This window comes from Carettochelys insculpta, chromosome 1 (assembly GCF_033958435.1).
Source record: "Carettochelys insculpta isolate YL-2023 chromosome 1, ASM3395843v1, whole genome shotgun sequence".
NCBI lineage: Eukaryota > Metazoa > Chordata > Testudines > Carettochelyidae > Carettochelys > Carettochelys insculpta.
Genome location: NC_134137.1, coordinates 215,081,063 through 215,105,884, shown reverse-complemented (window position 1 = coordinate 215,105,884; position 24,822 = coordinate 215,081,063). Strand labels below are relative to the sequence as shown.

Below are 24,822 nucleotides of genomic sequence, written 5' to 3'. Positions count from 1 at the left end.
CTGCCCAGATATCTATACCAGCAACACCACCACAGGACTTAACCACATCAGCCACACCATCAGGGGCTCATTCACCTGCACATCTAGTAGTATAATATATGCCATCATGTGCCAGCAATGCCCCACTGCCATATACATTGGCCACACTGGACAGTATTAAGTAAAAAAATAAATGGACACAAATCAGATATCAGCAAAGGTAACATACAAAATACTGTAGGAGAACACTTCAATCTCCCTGGACACTTAGGAGCAGATTTAAAAGTAGCCATCCTGCAACCAAAAACACACAAACAAACAAAATACCTCACACACTTCAAAAACAGACTCCAAAGAAAAACTGCAGAGCTGCAATTTATTGCATGCTTGACACCATCAGTTTAGGACTGAAGAGAGACTGGGAATGGCTGGCCAACTACAAAGCAGTGTCTCCTCTCTTGATGTTCACACCTCCAGTTCAGCTGCTGGACGTGGGCCACATCCTCCCTGACTGAATTGACCTCATCAACTCTGGCCTTCCTCTTGATTGGTACTCTCTTCTTTTCTTGAACCTGTATGTTTATACCTGCCTCTGGAACTTCCACTATGCTGCATCTGATGAAGTGGGTCTTTGCCCACAAAGGTTTATGCACTGATTAAATCCATTAGTCTATAAGGTGCCACAGGACTTCTTGTTGTTCTTGTTTAATTCGCACCAATTTGAAGCTGTGTATTGTTATAACAAACAGTTCTACTGACCTCTGCATATGTGTCAATGAATTAAGAAGATAGCTTTGAAATATGCTAGAGACTAGTACTGTGTGCATGGACAATTTAAACTTTAAAACCTTTTATGAAACTGAGTAAATGCTTCATTGTATGTAGAAAAGTTTACAAATGGAAAAGCATTATATTGGTAATTCAAATAAATTTATATCCAGGCATTATGCAGTATAAGGGATTGGCATGCAAACTACTGTTCTTGGTACAGAATATTCAATGTGAGACTGATCTGGACAGTAAATTTCAATTGAAAATATAAAAAGCTGTTATAATAATTTGTGAGCTACTTTAACACTTAATACGTGATGTAGAAACATTTTATGTTGGCATATTGCAAAATGTTGATATTCACCATTTTTGCCAAACACAAAATAGCATAATCATTTCTGGAAAAAATACTTGAAATACTTGTCTATGCAAAACCAGTGCAAATATTTTAATATATTTTTATTTCACAGATTTGATCAGTAGACACCATGGTATGGCGCTGAAATTAACCTAAGGAATAAAAACTGTAGTCATAATCATGTTAGTGTTTCTGGAGCTGTTGGGGAAAAATGTCTTTAGGAAAATAGTGTAAATGGGAAATAGTCTAAATTTAGGATAAAGCAAGTTAATAGGGAAAGTAAACTGACACAACTGTAAATAGGTAAAATTTTAAATCTAAGGGGAAGATTTTCTCCATCAGGTAGATTGTGTGGAAAGGCCAAATAAAATGTAATAACCTATGGGGAGCTCTAGAGTTGCCATGGAAAGAAATTCATCCAGACAGCTCCTTTTTGCTAAAGTTTTCAGTCCTGTAGCATTCTTATTTGTTCTGGACATTAATGCAGTCATAACCGTGTTGCAGTGTAGCTGGAACTTTTGGGGGAAAAAAAGTCATTTTCTTATTCTGGGAACCACTGTTTCAGCTTATCCACAGGCTTACAACAATAATTTAAAATCTCCTTATGAGAGGGAGTGAAGGTGTCCCCCAGGGGGCTATCCTGGGACTGGTGCTGTTCAACACATTCATAAATGATCTGGAAAAGAGAGAAACAGTGAGGTGGCAAAATGTGCATTTTGCCGCAAATTACTCAAGATAGGTAAGGCCAAAGCAGACCATGAAGAGTTGCAAAGGGATCTCACTAAATTGAGTGCCTGGGCAACAAAAAGGCAGATGAAATTCAGTGTTGATAAAGGCAAAGTAATCCACACTAGAAAACAGAATCCCAACTATACACACAAAATACTGTGGTCTAAATTGTCTGTTCCCACAAAAGAAAGAAAGCTTGGTGTCCATTGTGAATAGTTCTCTGAAACAACTACTCAATGTGCAGTGGCCGTTCAAAACAAACAACCTGTCCCCCCACTATTGTAGAATGCTCGGACCCATTAGGTAGGGATATATAATAAGAGAGAAAATAGAATGCCACTGCATAAGGCCATGGATTATGTGCACTTCTGATCACCCATTTCAAAAAATAAATATTAGAATTGGAAAAGGTCCAGAGAAGGAGAAAAGAAGATTAAGGGTATATAATACCTTCCATATGAAGAGAGATTAAAAAGATAGGAACTTTTTATCTTGGGAAAAGAGATGACAACATAGGTTGTGACAGAGTTGTATAAAATCTTAACTGCAATGGAGACAGTAAATAAGGAGGTGTAGTTTACTTTTTCACATAATACAAGGGGGCATTGAATGAACTTAATAGGCTGCAGGTTTAAAACAAACAAAAGGAAGTATTTCTTCAACACACTGTAAACCTGTGGAACTCATTGCCAGGGGATGTTGTGAAGGCCAAACTATATTATGATTTTTAAAAAAATTAGATACTTACATGGACAATAGAGCCATCCATGTCTATTAGCAAAGATGGTCAGGGTAGACAGACCTTTGGGCTTTCCTAAAGAGCTTGGGTTCAGCCTTTAGTAAGATGGAGACCATTATTTATAATATATAGCTACAGAAATTGTGCATGCAAACATATCTGTAAAGTCTCTGATGTGTCTAACCGTATGTAGGTTTTTGTTCAAGCAACTGTATTAATATTTTTTACACTTATTAAAACCATATCTCTCATCCTCTTAACATAGCCCTTCTTGTTTATCAGATGGGGTCCTTTATTATTATCATGTATTACAAAGGCCTGCTGGGAGGCTTGAGTCATAGAACACTGAAACTGGAAAGGACCTTGAGAGGTCATCAAGTCCAGTTGCCTGCACTCACTCTGCATCATCCCGGCAGAAGTTTATCCAATCTGCTCTTAAATATCTCAAATGATGGTGATTCCACAACCTCTCTAGGCAATTTATTCCACTGCTTGACTACTCTGACAGTTAGGAAGTTTTTCCTAATGTCCAACCTAAATCTCCCTTGCCACAATTTAAGCCCATTGCTTCTTGTTTTACCCTCAGAGATTAAGGAGGAATAATATTTCTCCCTCTTCCTTATAACTACATTTTAGGTACTTGAGAGGACATAAGATCTTTCTGACTATTCTCTTTTCCAGATTAAACAAACCTGATTCTTTCAATCATCTCCCATAACTCATATTTTCTAGACCTTTAATTGTTTTTGTTGCTCTTCCCTGGACCTCTAATTTCTCCATATCTTTCTTGAAATGTGGTGCCCAGAACTGAATACAATATTCCAGTTGAGGCCTAATCAGAACAGAATAAAGCAGAAGAATTACTTCTCGTGTCTTGCTTATGACATTCCTGTTAATGCATCCCAGAATATTTGCCTTTTTTCCCCAATGGTGTCTGGCTGTTGGCTCATTTTAGTTTGTGGTCCACTGTGACTGCTAGATCCCTTTCTGTAATACTCCTTCCTAGACTGTCGTTTACAAATGTGTGTTTTAAAATGAGTTTTCTTTCCTAAGTACTTTGCAGTGTCCTAATTGAACTTCATTAGATTACTTTAGACCATTTCTCCATTGTGTACAGATCATTTTGAATCATAACCCTATCCTCCAATACACTTGCAACCCCTCCCAGCATGGTGTCATCTACAGATTTTATAGGTGTACTCTCTCTATGCCAATATCTAAATTGCTTATGAAGATATTGAACAGAACCAGTCCCAAAAGTGATTCTTGGGGCACCCCACTTGTTATGCCCTTCCAAGATGACTGTGCACTAATGATAACTATTCTTGGAGAACAGTTATGCAACCAGTTATTCTCACCTTATAATAGTCCCAGCTACATTGCATTTTCCCAGTTTATTGATAAGAAGGTCTTGAGAGCGTGTATCAAATGTTTCACTAAAATCTAGGTATACCATATTTACCGCTTCCTCTTATCCAAAAGACTTGTTATCTTATCAAAGAAAAAGCTTTCCAGTTGGTTTGACATGATTTGTTCATGACAAATGCATGTTGTTACTTATCACCTTGTTATCTTCCAGATGTTTGCAGATGGGTGCCTTAATTATTTTCTCCATTATCCTTCCTGGCACAGAAGGTAAGCTGACTGGTGTTTAGTTTCCTGGATTGTCCTTGTTTCCCTTTTTATAGATGAGCAATATATTTGCCCTGTTCCAGTCTTCTATCATCTCTCCTGTTTCCTATGACTTTTCAAAGATGATAGCTAATGGCTCAAATACCTCCTCAATGAGCTACTTGTGTATTCAATGAATACTCAGTGGAAATAAAGTGTGCCCCCAAAAGACTCTTGTGTACATATTTGTCCCATCAGTTAGAAGTTATGGAGGAATAAATAAGAGTGAACAGCACTCGGAGCTTGTAGTATAGCTATATGTTGTCAGACTAGGGTGCAAGTTTCCATTTCCAAAGTTAGACAGGCATACTCTCTAAAAGTATCTGGTCATAATTAATAATAATGCTCTAACTATTAAATACAGTATTTAATATTTACAACTCTAAACTGGCAACAGTTTTGCATGTAAATTAGGAGTTGTCTGTCAACAGTCAATGTTCAGTAATGGTGAATACCAATTAGGTCTAATGCATGCCAAATTAAACAGATCTTCTGAAAATTATTCTTAACATTCTTCCCAGCTTTTTATGTCATTCCCTCTGAGCTGCCAGATGGAGTGGTGCAGATTGCTCTGCTTAAGAACTCATGTGCAACACACACTTTATTTTGCCTTGGGAAAGAATGAATATTACCAAGAGTTTGCCAAGGGCGTTGCATGAGGAAGTGAGATGGGGGGAAAAATTGGCCTGGCCAAAGTGCTAACTGTGAAAGGAATTTTTGACCTTGTGAAAATGCAAGTCACCTGGCAAGAAGGTGGAAACATGGTGCAAGATTGTCTCACAATGAAACCATTCACCAGCCTGGACTGGTCATTTCACTCCCACAGTCTTCCCAAGATTCTGTTCAAAGGTGACAGGAAAAAAAGATAGAATGTAAACAATTCCTTATCTGGGGTTTCTTCATGGAGGCCAATGTTGAAACCCCCAAGCTCCCTATATCTTCAGAGGCTTCTTAACTATGCTAGACAGGTTTCCAGGGTATTGTGGGTTCTTTGTTTGATTCACTTTATAGTGGGCTCCATGAAACACTCTTCCCTCAATGAAGAGTTCCACTAGCCATTCCTTCTGTTCCATAGTATGTCTCACTTGTTACCAAGGGAGACTCCAAATAGTGTATGCCTCTTCCTCGGCCTCACTCTTACTGGGAGAATGGGAGCTCTTGTCTTCCAGCCTCCATTTGATAGCCAACCTTGCTTCTTAACCAGCAACTCCTTTCAGTCCTTGGAACTTTCATTGTCATGGAGGCTGAAATCAAAAAGAGGATAAGATTGTACTTTGAACCCATCTTAAAGGAACAAATTCAGTCTGTGTCACCAACCATTGACCTATTAGGAGGATAGAGCCACCACCTGGTTTGCAGAAGCTAATAAAGTCCTGGGACTTGAGTCGCAGCCAGGAAGTCTCTGTTGTTGGTTCATCTGGTGTGAATGGATTCAGGAGGAACCAGGGTTCCAAATCTTTCTCTTCAGACTGGACTCTGGAAACAGAAATAAAGATTTTCTTTGTTTTACCAGCTATGCTCTGGGTCCACAGCTGCCAATGTTGTCAAAGTCAATACTGCTCAAAATGGCAAGATATCAGTTTGTCTTGATAACTACCCCAGCTACTTCCCACCCCATATGAAATCAAATACAGGCTGCAGGCTGCAAGACCATCCATTACTATTGATCTGTGCAACTTGGCTCTGAATCCAGCCATAAAAGGCAGAATTGACAAAAGGCATAAAAGGCAGAACTGACAAAACAGATCCTGTTTCCTTACGCGGAGGAACTTTTTATGCTGAGATAATGTGAAACGTTTCAAAGTCTGTCTGAAAAATGTAAGTGGCTATTACATTTCTTTTGAAGCTCTGACAGTCATGGAGTAGAAAATGGGCTTTCTCCTTGAAGAAGCCCAGCCATTTCAGGAGAGTAGCTTTCATTTCATTTCTATTAGGGAGTCAGTCATGTCTTTGAGGCCCACTGTGGGAATGATGCACAGGTGTGCCCTTCAGCAGGGTTCTCTAGTAGGCATTGTACCAAGCAAAAAGCTGGATTTCCTAAGGAGAAGATGAAGTCAATCCATTTCTAGTGACAATAAATACAGCTGTAACCATTGCTCAGCCTTAAAAGAGAAGCAGCTAGCACAGGCTGCATCTCTCAATACAGAATTAATGGCTCAGAGTTCCTGAAGCTAAATTCATGGGCCCTACCAACAACACGTGGTGCCAGAGCCTGCGTGTGGAGGAGAATTGGTGGTGGTGGTGTAGGTGTAGGTGTAGGGCTGGGAAAGAGAGCTGTAATTTATCCCTAAATGTCTTCTCAGAGCCCAGTAATCAGTAAAAGAGTTGGTAATGCTGCTAGACACTACTGACCTCCTGTGGTCCAACAAATTCTCTCATTTGGCACAGAACAGGTCCCAAGGGAGACCCTTTCTGTCTGAGTTCCATTGGCTCAAAGAGCCATTGAGGCCTATTGCTGTAAAAGCCCCACACAAATAGTCAAGTTGTGGCTTGTTCCAGATAGCTGGCTTTACATTAAACTTTGCTAGAAAGAGGCACAGGCACAGATGCCAGATTTTGTTATAATAAAAAGGGTTGCTCCACAGCCGCATATTCATGCATTGACCCCTAAACACTCTGTTGGGCTCCATCTGCTTCCTGCTGTGACAACACAGTGTTATTTGAGAGAGCAGGGAGAGTAGTGTATACATACCTGCCAACATTTGGAAGCTATTATCAGGGACATCTGGGGAGATTAAATAGGAACACATCTTGTAACTCAATTAAAGTACATCAGATTAAGATCCTTTTTTTAAAGAAGAAAAAAAAAGCTTGGAAAAATGCTAAACACCAGTAGAGATTTTCTTTCACAAATAAGTATAGGCAGTGCCTGTGTTTTATGTGTCCTTGCATATGCAGTTATATTATATAAGCACTAGAAGACTTACCTGGTGCTATTCAGGACAGAGGGCTGGGCGGGCAGGGTGTGGAATGCAGGAGTCAGGGCAAGGGGTGGGGGATGTAGGAGTGAGGGCAGGGGCTGGGAATTGTGAGGGGGTGCAGGAGGGTTGGGAATGGTGTGGGGGTGGGCACTCAGAGTAGGCAGGGGACATCTGGTACCTGTTTCCTGGGGCTGGCCTGGGGCAGCAGGGGCTGTGCTTCCTGGCCTGGCACTGCTCCCCTAGGCCAGCTTGAGGTAGGTGGCTGCTGCCCTGAGCCAGGCCAGGGAGGTGGGGGCTGTGCTACCTGGCTGCCTCTGACTGTGGCTCACTCTGACTGTCAGGATATATGCGCTTACTGCACCCCATAGTCATTTTGGAGTATAATTGTCTGTCCTACCAGACCCCTCCCTTTACATTTAATGAGAAACAATCACATCCCATTGCCCTGGAACAGCCAAACCTACACCTTGCTTTAAGCTATGGTAAGAGGTGTGAGGGATAGTTCAGGGTTTTGAGCATTGGCCTGCTAAACCCAGGGTTATGAGCTCGATCTTTGAGGAGGCCATTTAGGGATTGGGGCATACGGATGTCAGGGCTGGGTGCTTGGTCCTGCTAAGAGCAGGTGACTGGACTAGATGATGCCCTAAGGTCCTCTCCAGTTCCAGGAGACGTGTATCTCCAACTTAAAAAAAAAAAAAAGGCAACTGCCTATCAAATTTGGTGGTCCTTGCTCCTACCATTTAAGAAGATTTCTTGAACAGAGACAGACACAGAGAGGCACAAAGTCTCTCAAATACATAGGAGATATACTTGCTTATTTTTTTTAAAGGTGGAGGAGTGGTCCTGGTGAAATATTGTAAGACTTGCTTAGTTAAGTTTGATCAGACATCACCTCTGCTCCCTGTGTAAAGAAAGAAAATACATAAAATACTCAGAGGTTCTCATTTCATCACCAGCCAGCAGCTGTAATGTGATCGAAGAAGGTTCATCACAAACCCTTCTAAGGTTAGGATAAAAGAAAAGAAGAAAACAACCCAACATCTATATTCTTATATGTGATGTTAAATAAGGGCATTTCAGGAAATAGGGAAAAATAAAACTTGGGGAGTCTACAGTATTTTCCTATACTGACCTCTCACACAGATGGGTTAAAAGGGAAACGGTTGGATAATTTCAGTCCAAAATGTAGGCTTTGTAAAAACAAATTAAAAAAAAAATTTTACCACACCTAACAAATAGACGTGTATGGTTCAAATAAAAGACAACAGTTGGACGTGGATTTAACTTTACCCCTGTAGCAACACGGAAAATAGTTTTAAATACCTCCATAGCTTTTAGGCGTAGCGATAGGCGGTGGGTGGGACAGTGATCTTGAACTGTTGTGAGGTGCTTAGCACACTCTTAGAAATTAATGGTAGATCATATACATTTACATCTCTTCTCTTTTTGTGGCTCTTCAAAAAGTTACAATAGCAGCTTTTGCATAAATGAAACCCTTTTTTTTTTTTTTTTTCTTTCTTGCTGCAAGCGAAGGTCATTTATTCCTGGCTGCACATAGCTCACTAGAGTTCGGATAGCTGGATTATGGCTAAACTTGTGTGGGCAGAGAAGAGGTTCCAGGATCTTCAGGGAACACAAGAAGGTGCGCTGGTTAGCAGCGGTCTATGGGCTACGAGGATTGGTGGTGAGGAGGGGGGTTAGAGCCAAATGGACTGGGAAGGCTTGCACTGATGTGAGCATTGGCTCTCTCTTTTTAGAGGACCAGCAAATGTGGCTGCCTGGTGCCCAAGAAAGATGGTGTCTTTAGGAGGCATAATGTCTCTTTCATAGAGTGTATGTGCAATGGACTTGCTCAGACCTTGAGCTCTGCTGACTATTAAGAGACATAATTTAACTCATTGCACGTGACCTCACTTGTAGACATGGTCAATACCATAAACAGATCATTATGACTTCTGGTAGGGATTGAGCCATTGGATCAAATGAATTCATTCAAATAAAAATCTTAAAAGCAAAAGGAAACAAAACCATCCCAGAAAGATATCCTGCGGAAGAATAGTTATTCCTGACTAGAATATTTTCCATGAGGTAGCAGTGGCTCTTTAAGACATGTTCTAATTTGGCAGAAATCTGTGGAATGTGCTCTATGATATGACACAGTTTTACTTGAGTCTCTTTCTGAGGAAACAAGATTAACAGCATCATGCCCCCCTTTAGTGACTAACGGGCTTGCATCAGCTAAATTACCACAGTGAGGCAGGTTTTCTTTCTTATAAACACATACTCCTCCAGAATTCTACCCAGCTGGATAGGACCTCCTCTCAGCCTTTTCACCCTCTTTTACCCCTTCTCCCCCCAAAAAAAAGAGAGAGGAAGAAGAAACACATTTAATTTTACTCCGTCTCCACTACTGTACTATAGACAAGGAAACAAGTCAGAGGCATTACTGTGAAGCATCACTTGAGAGATAAGGAACCAGGAATTGCTCCTTTTTCTTAAAATGGGTAAAATTTAAAGCACAAGAGTTTGGCAGTAACTAATGCAATTTTTTTTCAGTAAAATATTATACCTGTGTTTGTCACCTAGAAGACAAAATGCACAATCGCCACCCACTGAGGGTCTAATGGAGAGAAATAAGGGAGTAGGGAGGTGATAGCAACAACTCTCACGTGAAGCTGAGGGTGCACCATTACCACTCATGGCTGCTGTAATGGATTGAAATCACACTTGCAACACCTTGAACCAGAGGAGAGCAAAAAATGTGTTTGCTAAGAGACTAATGGAAATACATGAGAAGAAAGTGATTAACTCCAGAAGTCAATGACTAATCTAATGAGGAAAAGTGAATGCTGTTAGTTGTTTGAAGAATCAGTTTTAAAACAGCCGGTGCTCTCATTAATAATGCACAAAAGGAGCCTTAGAAGGATAAGTTCAGAAGGCTAAAAATGTAAGCTGGGAAAATTGCTACTCTCTGGAAGTAAAGGGTATGGTCAAAAGCTGACTGCAGTGAAGTGAATGGCAAAGATCCCCTTGACTTCAGTGTGGTCAAGATTTCATCTATTTCAAGAACAGCAGTTGAACATCATTTTAGTTACAGAGACAAATTTATTTTCAGAGTGAGTTACTTCAATATTACTGTTCCACGCAATCTAAATATTGAGGCCAAACTTTGCAGAAATTCTTATTATTGTTGCAATTGCAAGATATGTCTTGTCTTTCTTATTACTTGCTTCGCTAGTCCTTATTGAATGTCTTTAGTTCAAATTCAAAATATGTGACTTTGAAGTATAAATATGAAGAGTATCTGTTGTACTACTAGCTTGGATAAATGAAAAATGTGTATTGCATAGCTATGAATGAATGATGTCTTCATTTTTAATGTACTGCAACTTTAAATTTTCAGCACTCTGTCTGTGGGCCCAAGCAGCATCTGCTTGTTATAGGTGCTAAATCCGACTTTCCATTTGCTCTTAATAAATGGCATTTTTAAACTAAAGCTATATGGTTCCCCCTTGTCTAAGGAAAAACATTGCAATGAACTGATCAGCAGCTATGATCAGGAAAGATTTTAACTGATAGCTGCATAATGGAGGATCACATACTGGCTGCCATCAAAGGCACCGAATTAGACAGGCCACTGTTTTGTTTTAGTAAACTGATTCTTATTCTTACTCTTAGAAAGAATCATCACTCAGATCCAGGTCCAAAACCTACTGAAATCTATGAGAGTCTTTCCATTGACGGTGGATTAGGATCTCTTCTGTTCTACACAGGTTCTCATTACTACAGCTTTTCTTCATCTTCTAATGGAACATTAAGTGACGAACATCTCTCCAGTGCGGTTTGTTCTCTCATTCTGGCCCTGAGGGCATCATTATGTGTGGAGGGGAGCACTTACATTTTCAGAAACTTTTCTTTAGAATATGTGTGCTCTGCTGCATGTTTGTAACAAAGAAGGGAAGATTAACTAAGTGTGCCTTACAATTGGAGTGGAAGATTATGAAGTTTGTGATAGTCCTTCTTGGGGGGTGGTGTAACAATTTTTATATGGGGGGTGCTAACAGCAACTGAGCCAAACTATGAACTCTGGATATAATTGAGACCACTTCAAGCCACGGGATACTGCAGCACATATGGTCCTTCATTCTTGTGGGAAATTGTGTCACTTTCTTGGACAGGAACCTACGCACCCCTGTCCCTGCAAAAACGTTCTGATATCTTGCATAGGTGATCTCAGTTCTTATTGTAGAAAATGTTTGTACCAAAGGAACAGAGTTGCTGACCTTGGTCTCCATCCTAAGCTTCAGGGATTCTCTTAAATACACTCAGCCTAGTACATTGAGTGCTTTGCAGATAAGGACTGAGTTCTTGAACTTGGGAAGACAGCATAGAGAGCAAAGGACAGACATGATGTGTCTGCAGGAGCCCATGTTCGTGAGGAGACAGAGTGCTCTGTATTACTCGGAGTTTCCTAAGGGCTGATGGCTTTATGCCCAGATATATCACATTACTGTAGTTCAGACGGGAAGAGACAAAGGCATGTATAAGCATGTGCCAACTCATTGTCTGCCATAATGGGATAGTCTCCTAGCCAACAGGAGATGGCAGAAAACATTTATTCAAAGATGCAATGACAAAGAGAAATCCAAGAGGGAAAAGCAGCATTTTTCTTCTGCATAATGCATGTTGAAAGCTGATTTAAATCAATGTTCAAGTGTAAACTTTTGGGAAAAACAACTGTAAGGGTTAGTTGGGAGTTACAAACATTTCAGAATTCCAAACAACCATGATTCCTGCGGTTCTACTGTAGTAACACTAGCCACATTGGTGTTTTGCCTGGGAGGATACAATGGAGCGTTCACCTTACTTAGTCAGATCCAGAGAGATGCTGAAATAGAATTGGGACTATCCTGATTGCTTTTCCATTTTTCAGTTGGCTGAAACATAGGTAAATGCAACAGACATATTGGTTACAGTGTGTCCTCTACCACTTTTTACCCACCCTACTTTCATCCACTAGAATGTACAGAGGAGATTTTATTTTCACTCTCATGTGGAAGTGGAAAAGACTCTCAGTAATTAATGTCTAATCATTTACTGGGTATTTTAAAATACTTATGTTTAACTAGCCAGTGAAGTAAATAGCAAAGGCTTTCTGAATGGGCAAGTTCTTCAGATGCCATTTTCTAATTTGTCTTGTCCCTTTTGTTAATTGATAGCATTTAATAATATGTGGCTAAAACAGGCAAACCCTATTATCTAACCCCAAGTTATTCAACACTTTTTTTATCCGACACCACCTGAGGCAGTGTACAATGAAACAGAATGTTTGATAACGGGGGGCGGGGGGGTTGGATAATCTCCCCCAGCACAGAGCAGACAGCAGTACACCTTAAGCAGTTGGCAGCCCCACAGGGCTGCCTGGGCTGGGAGTGGCTGCCTGCCTGGGGTGGCAGGGGCTACCTGCCAGGGAGCTGGCTTGGGAGATGGCACCAGGGCAGTCAGCATCCCACCCAGCCCACTGGGACTCTGGGCCCTGGAGCTATTGGCAGCTCCACGCCCTGCGGCCAGTGGCAGCTGAACTCTGAGGAGCTGATTCAGGACAGCCAGCAGCCTGCCCCTGGCCAGCTGGGGCTCTGTGCCCCAGGGCTGGTGGTGGCTTGGGCTCTGAGATCAGCTGGCCCTCTGTGTCAGGGGCTGCCCACCTGAGGTGACTGGGGCTCTATGCCCTGGCCACCGAAGCTCTCCTCCCTGGGGCCGGCAGGAGCTCCAGCCTGGGATCGGTGAGGTCTGCCCACCTGGGAAACCACTCCACAGCAGCCAGCTTCTTACAGCACACCCCAGGGAGCCATCTGCCATCATTTCAGAAGGGGCCCAGGCAGTCTTTTCTGGCCTCCCCTCCATGATGCCCCTCCCACCCCCTGCATATCTGACCATTGGTTTGTTCCAGTTATGGTGGGTAACTGAGGTTTTACTCTAGTGAAACCAATATAAATACCTATAGTCTGCTACACAGCACCAAATTTATTTAAAGAAACAAAAAAAAAAAAAGCGGGAATCTTATCCAGTAGAAAGCTGGCTAGAGGCAGAGAGATTACAGGCGAGACTATGTGCTGTGTCTATGTTGAACTTGCTGCTCAATAGAGTAGAGATGTTAGGGCAGTTTTAAATAATCTCTGTGTGTTCCCCATCCTAGGCAATTCTGAAGGCCATATTGTGGCACCCTCCTTGGCTTACCCTATGGGCTACAGAGCTGCTTGGTATCTCCACAATACTACAAAGTGTGTACCCCCACATGTCCCTGCCACTCGCAGCATGCTGCCTGCAAAGGACTCCTTCAAATTCAGCCTTACATCAAACTCTACAGAGCCTGTGCCACAAGAATTCTTCCCAGGCCCATCGCAGACTTCTAGGGCCCCATTTCACCACTCCTGCACTTTTTCCTCGTGTGAAGAAAACTGGTGTGTGTGTGTGTGTGTGCGTGTGTGAGAGTGAGGATTATGCCTTGTCATCTTTTATGAACAATGTTGCATTTTTTTTATTTCAAAAGTTGTGCCCTTAACAAATACAACTTTGGCAATGGTCCAGAGCAGAATATTTTCTAATATGTGTTTTAGAGTTCAGTCTAGCCAAAGTATAGATTAGTCAGCTGTGATATTGCGCACATTTCCCTCTAAAGGTGTCAGTGTACATTTCTCAGGTGCCTTTCCAGGGAAGCTGTTAAAACTTTATCACAGAGAAAGCCATACAGCTAGAGTTGATCAGCCAGAAGGCTACTTGAAAACAACTTCACAACTCATCATTTTTTTTTTTTTTTTGGTTTGGTTTTGAAAGTATGCTTAATGTGAACGTAATTTGCAGAGAGTTAGTTGCCAGAGCTGGATATGTCCATAAAAGATTATCTTCAGTTTAACAGCACATCAAAGTTAAATCATTATTGTCTTTAGTATCTACTCATTCCTACTCTTAGACGTTAAGAAGATCCCATTGGCAAAAAATATTTTCCTTGCATGTTTCTAATTAGATTTTGTAGCAGTCTGTACTCTGTTGCATTTTGTCATCCTAAAAGGCCTTTTGAATATGACAGTATTCTTGTTACACTCTCTTATTTAACACCATAAACTGTTTTTGATCCTGACAGCAAAATAGCCATTGCCTTCCTGGGCTGCATGTGTAGAGGTGCCATATCAGCACAAAAGGGGACGGTCTCTCTTTTAGACATAGATCACCACCTCTAACAGACCTAACCTCTACTGACCAGAAAGGCACTGCAGCCTGAAGTCTCTATCCCAAACAACCTACATTCTAAATAGACAAGGCAGATGGAGAAAAAGGAAGCGTATAACCATTTACAACCAGTGGCACTGACAGCCATCACAGACCCCAGGGCAAGATGGGGGGGATGCCCGGCTCAGTCCCCCAGCAGGGGTAGGTCCAAGAATGGAAGGAGTAGGGCCGAGGGCAGTCAACCCACAGCACTGTCAGCACTGTGGTGCTGGGAGCTCCCTTATAGCTGTGGGCAGCTGGAGCAAGCACTACTGCAGCATTTCAAAGGGGCTCAGAGCTCCAGATGCTGCCACTGCCGAAGTTGCAGTGGTAGTAGCCAGAGCCCCTTTGAAAGGCCAGGCCTGGAGGCAACTGTCCCCTTTGCCCCACCAGTTGACCGGCCTGTTTACAGCTGGGGAACTGAGGCAGAGAGAGACTAAGTGACTTGCCCAAAGTCACACAACAAGTCAGAAACAGGCAGAAGTTGAATGCCGAAGTCTGAGTTCCAACCCAATACCGTAACCAAACACAGACCTCTTTCGCTCTTCCTGAAAGAAGAAGTTTTTTGGGGGACCCAGGAAATTAGGGCTCTCCCATGTTTATCTCCCCCTGTGTTCTGTGGTTCCTTTTAGGCTTTGTCCACATTGACAATCCACATTGTCAAGACTCAACAGTTCCAGGATGGTTTTAGAATATTTACTTATTTTATAAAGCAACACATAAAGTCTGAGATTTCCCATACTGATAGTAATGGAAGAACTCTGACTGGATCCCACCTAAAATTTCCATGTGTACTCCCTAATGTTCCTGGCAGTACTACAAATTACCCATTTGAATGCACTCAAGAAAAAGCTGGTGTGATTAGATGTATGCAGACTGACAGCACTGTTAAAATACATGGTGTATACCTGAATAAAATAATCAAACAAGAAACAAGTCCACGCAATTCTTATGGCTGGCATTTTGCAGCAAGCTGATGGCCATTTGGAAGTTTGCAATGACAGCAGAGATGGAATTTATATCCTACTGCTCTGAATAAACAGGCCCCTGGCAACCCAAGCTAAAGGAGGTTCTTAATGAACAATTAGCAACAATTAGCATTGCACCTGTGATACACATCAAAGTATTTCTTATTCCATTTAGCAAAGGACTAAGCGTAACTATACTAGCAACTTCCTTAAATCATTAACGATAGTTTGTGCTCAGTTCTGTATCCTGGAGAACAGAGTCATATAGCACAAATGAGACTAAAATCACAATGTCTTTAGGCTAAGAGGCTGCCACAAGACTAAGGCATTTTTACATTGGGGTTTTGGGTATACGTTGCTTGTGGAAGTATAGACACATGCTGTTTTTCTGTTGCATAAGAGGTTTCCTCATATAAACTTTGTAACTACAACCTTAAATCCATTTAAGTTATTTTTTCTGTATGACTCACTAAGTCTTTGGCAAATTAAGATGTTTAGCCTTTGGTGGAGGGTGAACAGGGTTTTTTGAGATATGCCAAACACTGGAAACTCTTAGCTATACTGATGGAGGACTGTGGATTTGATTCCATTGGAGAGTTTGCCTGAGTAAAGAATAATAACTCAGTAGAGACCTCAGGATTGTGCTGTAGTCCATCTTAGATGTTATTCAGCAATAGCATGATAAGAGGAGGGGAATTTTCAAGCGGAGCAGGGAGATAATTCATTTCACCAAATCACAAGCTGATATGACCCTAAAGAGTATAGAAGAAGGTGGCTTGATGCCCTCTTCTTTAAAAGTCTGAAAATGAACACTGAGCCAGATCTTTAGGCCCAAACAGTGCTTGACACAGTGTATGAGGTGGAGTGAGAAAAGAGCTCTCAACTGCTTTTCTGCATCTCTGCCTCACCAGGGATTGAACTGGTCCCACAGTATAAATTAAAGCAGGCTGTAGGCTGCTCTAATTTACACTGACTAAACTGAGCCTCTAATGGTCATCACTAGATTGACATCACCCCCTTTCACTTCCACCCTGCTTGGAAATGTCCCCTTTGCCTGGGTGTGCGGGAAGGAACGTGTGGCATACTGCTGTCATACCAGCTGGGTACCACAACCTCCTTGGGAAATCCTAATAGGGACTGCTTTCCATTCCTTTGGCGCTGCTTGAGTGACACACAGTGGATGGCACTCAGCTCCTATTCTTTGCTCATCTCAGCAGGGGGCAAGGAAGCACATTTCTTACACACCTGGTGGTACAGTTGCAAGTACAAAACATGCAGCTCTACTGCTGGAGAGGTTGGCATTACAACGGAGACAACTCAGACAGCAAATAAATCAACACGAACTGTTTCATAACCAGATCTTCTGTGCTTCAGAAGAGGGAGAAGAACCAGACTTCCCCCAGCAGCTTTGCTATTACCAATTTGTTTTATGTGCCAGTGCTTGGATGCTATGGCGATGGGTTATAAAACCAAAGACACAGACAGGACCACTCCAGATTAGTGCACCTCTTGCTTTTTATGCAGTAGAGACAGACAGAAAACCCCTTTCTTTCCAATGAAGGAAGTTGCTGAACAAGGCCTAACTGCTTGCTAAGGATTATGGGTCCAACAAGATCAGTCATAAGAAATGTTTACTACTGGTAACTGTAACACTTCTACTTGAGCCCGTGGACAGTACAGGGTACATCTATGGGAAATAACCAAAGACAATATGCACCAGTATCATCTATATGGTCAAATTCCAAGGCAATTATTTGGTTTCTGTGTAGTCCTTACTCATGCCAATCAGCTCCCCCACCCCTGACCTCAGGGGCTGAGTAAAAGCTCAAGAAGTTTCTCAGGATTTGGCCCCAGGGGAAAAAAATAAAACCTCTTTTCCAAGGTAAAAATAATCATTTTAGAAGTATCTACATTATCCCAACTGCAATTTCTTACGGGTGAAAAGCTGACAATTGGCTGCAATCACGTTCTCATATGAATAAAGACAGACAAAGGAGAAAGGTGAAGGAATGAGAGCATTGCTGATTCAGACACTGGAGATAAAGAGCAGAATGAAAAGCAGGAAATCAAAATGATTATACATTACAGTACATTGACATCCAGAAGTCTCTGATCAAGGTCTTTTATTCCCTATGTCTCCAACCCCTGGGGAAGGAAGTTTGAGCTTCCCTTCCTGGAATTTTCTTCAGTTTGTTCTGTTTGTTCCCATCCTACCACAAAATGGACCATACCGCTGCCCATCCAATTCCATGGAGCCCTGAAAGAGGCCCGATTGCTGGGGTCAGTAACCCCTGGCACATGTGCCAAGAGTTGCAGGCAAGCCAATTTGCATTGGCACATGAGGTGGGAGCTCAGCCCTGCCCCTTCTCCCCCAGGCAGCCAGGAGCTTGCTCGAAGCCATGCCGCCTCTTGATTAATGAAAGACCAGCTAATGCTACCAACCACCACCTAAATGGTAAAGCTCTGAGTTTTTATATTTTTATTAATGAAGGTGTTGTAAGTAGGACTATTAGTGAGATTAAAAAGTATCACCAGCATTCACACCATACATAGATGTCAAAAGGTTAAATTTTGGCACTCTGCCTCAGAAAGGTTGCCAGCCTTTGGCTTATTTATAGATTGGTCCCCAGTATCAACTGCACAAACTCCTTAGCAATTCATCTCAGTGGGAGCTGCACTACCAGGGATTCTCCACTCCTAAAGGGGCACTCCCACCTGCAGGAAGATTGTGGAAGAGAAAAGAGCTCCAGACTTTCTTGTCAAAATGTCAGGTCAGCAGATAAGTGCCTCCATTCCCCTCAGAAGAAAGTGCCTGACCACCAGCATCCTAGAACTCCAGCTCTTGCTTGAGGCTCCCAGCCTTGGGGACATATAGTTCCTCTTCCTCAGCCATTGGTGTCTGCTCCTTACTTCTTATTGCCAGCATACCATACTGGTTCCTGATTATATTGAATGGCGGACCTGCATGGGGGTTGGAGCATGGTGGGGAGATGACCACTGTCTGAAGTAGCTAACAGCCAGTCTCCAGCTCATGTAGTAGATGGCTAGTCTTCTGTCTCTGGGGCCATTGTAGTCTTCTGTACCTGACTAGCATCTGCCATCCCAGATGTTGCCATGTGCATTCCACCAATGAAGTCCTCATGCTCCTGGGTGTCATGCAGATGAACCAATTCCGACTGCAGCTCTCTTACTGGTTTCCTGAAAGACTTTTTCAATCGACTGCCCCCTCACACCTGGTGGCTCCTTCTGCTTGGGTTTTGTCAGCACGGACATGGAGGCCAGGGTATCTGTCTCAAGAGAGAGGTGTCCTACAGGCCCAGGCAGCAAAAAAGCCAGCACATAAAGTATGGTATGGTTTTCAGTAAGATGATAATGCAACATCAGCCACTGCTCCCTAATCTGGGGTTTCCTGCAGCACGATGGAAGAATAAGAATTAAGCAGTTCTATCTTTGCTTGGTGGGTTTCATGAAGAGAAATATTTCCCACTGACACGAATGTGTACCCGAACATTAGCCAATGTCATAAAAGGACTGTGTGACAGAGCAATTGCAAGGCTTGTCAGAGGTTAGTTTGCTTTCACAGACAAAGGGCCATATTCTCATCTGGTGTAAGTACCAGACAGCTGTTGAAGTCAAGATCAGTGATCCTGGTAAGCTGAGCACTTGGGCAGCCACCCAGGAAAGATTCACACACCGCCCAACTGGTTGGCAGAGAGTCCACAGCCACCTACAGTTGGCTGTATGTGTTTCTACTGGTGATGCACATCCACACAGGCCTTCCTGTACATAAATTTATTCCACCCCAGATGGAAAAAAAATTGAGAAGGAGCCCTGGTCAAGAGGCAGGCTGTTTTACAGTGACTGAAGATCTAATCTAAAAGGGTGCTCAATTTTCACTGTGTTAGCCTAATTTTACACTCCTGCAATTCACTTAAAAATCAGTTAGAATGTACAGGCATTTGTGGGTCTAGTTCTTAATGATTTTTTTCCCTAACATACAGTGATTTAGTATTTTCCTTTTGGAAAAATGAACAAATGCAAAGTACCAATTTTCAAATGTAATAAGGAGATTTCAGAGCAATGAAGTGCCCGTTATCATAACACACAGTAATTATTCTTGTGCCGGTTCCTTTTCATTAAATGTCGTTGCTGAGTTGCGGTAATATTAGTAGCACTGAACAGTTCCTGAGGACAGTATGTAAATGTTGATGACTTCAGGACTCATTTCCTTTGGCAATCATTTTTTGCATTTGACATGGCTCTTCAGGTTAGACAAGGGAAGATTTTTATTGTTTTAAACCTTTTTCAGGGGTGGCTTTAGTTTAATGCAGTTTAATAAATGCTTTTCCTCTCTGCTGCTTGTGTTTGCGTGTAGTGTTCACTGTTGTTAATTAGAAAGACCCTGGGCCTTAGAATAGGATATGCAAAAGCAGGTAGCAAGCTTTCCTCTTGAATGTGGGTCCTCTCACAACCCATGACTTCCAGAGTGGATTATTGCAATGCAGTTTACTTGAGATTTGCACCTGAAGAGCCCTCCTGAAGGCAGAGCAAGGCAGCCTGTTTTGCTGGTTTTAGAGAGCACATACAGCACCTCCTGCACACTGTTGTCTGAATTAGCTTGCCAGTTCATGCGTGAGTTCAGTCCAAAGCACCTTATTTGCTTTATAAAGCCCCAAATGATTTGCATCCTAACTGCCTTAGGAACCCTCTCTCTCTCTGCTTTATTCTGCTCCAGCTGAGATCAGTGGATGTGCTGAAGCTAACACATTTAAATGGCAGGTGCTGGAGGGAGCGATCTTTCAGCAAGGGGCTCTTGCATCCTGAGAGCCCTGCTATTGCTGCTCCAAAACAGCCTTAGTTGGAGTTCCGGGGTCCAGGTGCATTCAGAGGGGAGTGTTTTGAGTTCAGATGGGTAGTACTGGAAGACTCGTTAATACAGGCTGTGGGCTAGTTGGCGGTCTGTTGTACATTTAAATTGGAGTTGTACCCTCTTTTTGAACTTTCTCAAGGGGCTTTTCAAAAGGCTGCATAAATAGGTGAAGTGGTTTTAAGATTTATTATTGGAATTGCACCCTGTTGCTTACTGGCAAAGTGGAGGAAATGCAGAAAACAACAACAAACATTGTTAAAGGTCTGACAGGATTACTCAAAAGGAAAGATTTAAAGAGCTGGAATAGGTTTTGAAATTTATAGAAATTGCAGGTAGAATCGTCAGCTGTGTCTACACAGGCACAAATCTTCGCAATAGCTGAATTTTGAAGATTACTAATGAGGCGCTGAACTGAATATTCAGTGCCTCATTAGCATTAGGACACTTCCAGCCACAGTGCTTCAAAAGCACTGCTTTCAAAAGTGCATGGCTCGGCGCGGCTACACGGGGGTACTATCTAAAAGACCCCGCACCTTTCAAAATCCACCACATTCCCCATGTCCACAGAGCATTATATCATCACAGGAGGCAGTTATGTCGCTCAGGCATGGCTTGCCCTTGGTGAATCCATATTGCCTATTCTGACCACCTTCCTCTCCTCCAGTGGTATTCAAAATAGATTCCATGAGAGCCTGTATTTAACCTTGAAGCAGATTCTCTTCTCATGTCTTTAGGTGCTCCTTATAGCCTCTGGCCCAGTCTGTTTGTTCTAAGTGTTTTTTGGAAAGTTGTGAGGCTGGACATGAAGCAGGGATGGCCACATGCTTTCTTCCTTTGGAAGCAAATACCACACAGGCATATGTATGGAATTGCCCCCAAAACATATTAGGGCTTGTTGCTTCTCAATCTTTTGGATCTGTTTGGCCTATTATAGAATCGTGGATTATTCGCAAAGAAATTACATAGATTTAATCCAGTGTCTTAATACAGCATTATTACACTTCAAATATCTCACTTTTCTGTCAACTCTTCTTCTCCTTGTACAGTCGATTGCATATGCCATATGATTTTTCCAGAAATATGGTCCTATTGGACAGATATGGCTAAAAATAGGAATTTCCATCCTCGGGGAAATGCTGAGATTTCAAAATTTATTTTCACCCTAAATCATTATGAAAAGTTGCAATAACATTTTTCATGGAATGTAAAGTTTTGAAAAAAATCACTTTAATACATGACATTTCTATTTTTTGCACAGAAAATGAAAATCTCCTGCTGGCTGCCATTCCTGGCTGTAGGAGTAAGGATGAGAAGGCTGGAGCCTGCTGAAGCTGGGATGCAGTTTAAATGCTATGTCCTGTCTCCAGTGGCCTGGCAGGAAGGCGAGCCTGCTCTCTGGACCCGCCTCCCCACCCTGTGAGTAATGAAACATTTAATCAGTTACTCAATTACTCAACATCCCATTTGATCCTTGTTTAGCTTGTTGTATGCACTACTATGCTGCAAAACCTCTATAAGACTGCAGTAAATGTAAGTAAATGTGACATTTATGAGCAGTCGACTCAGCTGAGAAAAGTGGGTGTGTCATGGAATTGTTTGTATCATTGACATGTGCCATGTTACTGAAAAGTTTGGGAACCACTGCTCTAGTAATGACTCAGGTTCACCAATCAATCAGCAGTTTTCAATGAGCTTGACAAGGAGCCACTTCTACCATTGGTCTTATTACTGAAGTGATGTGGAGGCAGTCATTATGGACATGTCTACGCTAGCATGTTCTTTTGGAAAATCAGGCCCTTTTTCAAAAGAACTCATAGAGCATCCATACACAAAGTGCGTTTTTTCAATCTGAAATCAAAAGAAGACAACTCTCTTCTGGAAACCCTCTTCCACTCCTGGATCAGGAAAAGCTCCTCCTTTTGAAAGCTTCTTTCATAAAAAAGCATGTGTAGATGTTCTGTGGGCCCTTTTTGGAAAGAGTGGCCCTCAGAGTGCCAGATTTTTCAATTCCTGACCAGTACTTTCGAAAAAGCAGGGGCTGTGTGGACTCTCTATATCGAAAGAGCGGATCGACCTTTTTATCCACCTTTTTGTGTGTAGATATGCTCTTTCGAAAGAAGATCTTCCAGGAAAGGTCTTCCAGAAGATCATCTTTCGAAAGACCGCTGTAGTGTAGATTCAGCCCATTGTTGTGGAGAGACAAAGACACGGTAGTTACGTTACATTGAGAACTCTGTCTGGCTATGATCAGTCACACGCAAGTACAGAGAGAATCTGCTAAAGGGAAGAATGAAAGGTCAGAGGCTGTTGATACTTTCATCCACCCTTTCCCAATGAGAACAGTAGCTGTATGTGGCTAATCGTAGAACATTTGGCCCAAAGGCTTTCTGAAAAGTAAACAAAGGTCAGTGTTACCTGCAAAGCCTTCCACCCACTGGAATATTGCACTCTGTATGCCTCCAGGAGGAAGCAGCTGTCAGCAGAACTTTATAAAGCAACGTACTGCATGGCAGATGCAGAGCCCTACTATTGAAACCCTCTCGGATCAAATGGCTGTCTCTCAGAATGTGCGGAAGCTTTCTTGACCAGTGATTTGAACTATGTGGTTTAAAACACAGCTGTTGTACAAAGCTGGGAGCTGGGGCATAGAGATAAGGGAGAGACAGTATTCTCAAGAGGAAATCTGCAAGATTAAAAAAAGAAAAACTAAACACAAAAAACTAAATCCAAAAGAGAGTGAAAAAAATCAGACTCAGACAATATTTTTGTTAACAGAAAAAATAATCTCCCCAGGCAGGATTCAGTTCATAGTCTTAAATCCCTAAATAAATGTCTTAGGAAATGTGTATTGATCCGTGCTGAGAAGATAGGGCCAAAGACTTTCATCAAAGGGGCAGATGAAAGACCTCTTTTTTAACTGATCTATAAACACAGGGTCTCTGAATAGGGTCCCCCTCTTTATTCTTATTCCCACCAACCCACCCCACACAGTCTGCACATATGTTTTCAAACAGATGAGCTTAGGTAAAATTGTTTTAATCCTTACTTGCCTTTCCCTCCAAAATCTATTTAAACTGAAGATAAAAGAGCCTGAAACAATAACCATTAATGGCCCAGATATCCCAACAGAATGGGAACAGATCTGATTATATTCCCATTCATCATTGCTCTACTCCTTTTTTTTCATTTGTTTCTTTACTTTCTTTTGAAGTGCTTAGCCCTACATCCCACATACCTCAAGCACTATTTATTGTATTTCATGCCACAGCAAACAAGCAGCCCAGTAGCACCTCAGAAACCAACAAATTGATTAGGTCACAAGCTTTCATGGGCTGTGGTTACCCTACAGTAATCTGTCAACAGACATCGCTGCTGGAAGAGATTTCCCAGCAAAACTTCTGTTGACAGAGTGCAGCCACACAAAAAAGCCAATTGGGAGAGTGCTCCGCTCTGCCAACAGAGCAGCCGGACTGCCCGGCCACTTTAGTGACAAAGCAGGCACCCAGGAGCACAGCAGACAGGGCTGCCCATTGTCCTGGAAGCCCTGTCTGTTGAGAGAAGGCCCCCAGAGTGTCCAAACAGCTTTTTTGTCAACGGAATCTGTCAACGCAAGCACTTTTCTCCAGCTGGGAGAGGCAGAAGGTTGTCAGCGGAAGTGCCGCCTGTTGTCGACAGACTGTCAACAAACCGCATTTTGTGTGGTTCTTCCACCAGTTTTGTCAACAAAACCGAGGTTTTGCTAGCAAAACTTGCTAGTGTAACCGTTGCCATGAGTAAAACCAGATGAGAGGTGGGTTTTACCCCTGAAGGCTCATGACCCAATAAATTTGTTAGCCTCTAAGGTGCCAGAGGACTGCTAGTTATTTGTAAGCTATAAACTAGCTGGCTATTCCTCTGAAACTATATGCCACATTTAGTGCGAATGGGTTAATAAACTCAGGCTTGGTGTTTTTGTCTCCATACAAACTTCTCTGTCTCCTTGCTGCCTGGAAGATTTTCTCTAGCTGGCAGTTGCAGCAAAGTCTGATTCTCATTGATCTGCCCTTGGCAGGCAAGTGCAGGCAGATACCCCTTGGAGGGGTTGGACATACTTCTTTTCTCCATTTATTTTGTTCTCATTAAAACCATTGAATAAGCAGGTGCAATAAGAAGGAAATTCTACTCCTTGCAACGTTACCTTGGGATTTTCACAAGAGCCTAAGGCTATGTCTTCATTTGAAATAAGTATGTCTCCTTAACATGAATCAGCCAACTCAGGGTAAAAGTCTAGTGAAGACAAGCAGTTGGTGGATTTTTGCACAAGTGAGCAGGTGAAGTTCAAGATTAGGTTTCCCCAGCGCAATCTGCCAGTTTGTCTGAAAGTTACAAACTACCTTACCTTCACTAGAATCTAACCTTGTCATTTGACTTAAGAGGACAACTTTTTTCCCACCAATGAAGAAGTAGACTAAGTCCTGTGGTCCTAGGGTATGTCCATACATGCACAAGTTGCATGCAACATTTTAACTAAAGGTGGGAAGTTAAACTTTAACCCATTGCAACTTTGCATT

The 24,822-nt window shown here is 42.2% G+C and overlaps 1 long non-coding RNA gene across 1 annotated transcript in view; it reads left to right on the top strand.

Annotated features, from left to right (window-relative positions):
• LOC142007012 (uncharacterized) overlaps positions 1-24,822 on the top strand; it is a 498,770-nt gene that overhangs the window by 31,074 nt on the left and 442,874 nt on the right. The window contains exon 2 of the long non-coding RNA XR_012643883.1: positions 21,531-21,688. This is a non-coding gene — a long non-coding RNA (uncharacterized LOC142007012). The remainder of the gene's footprint in view (positions 1-21,530; positions 21,689-24,822) is intronic.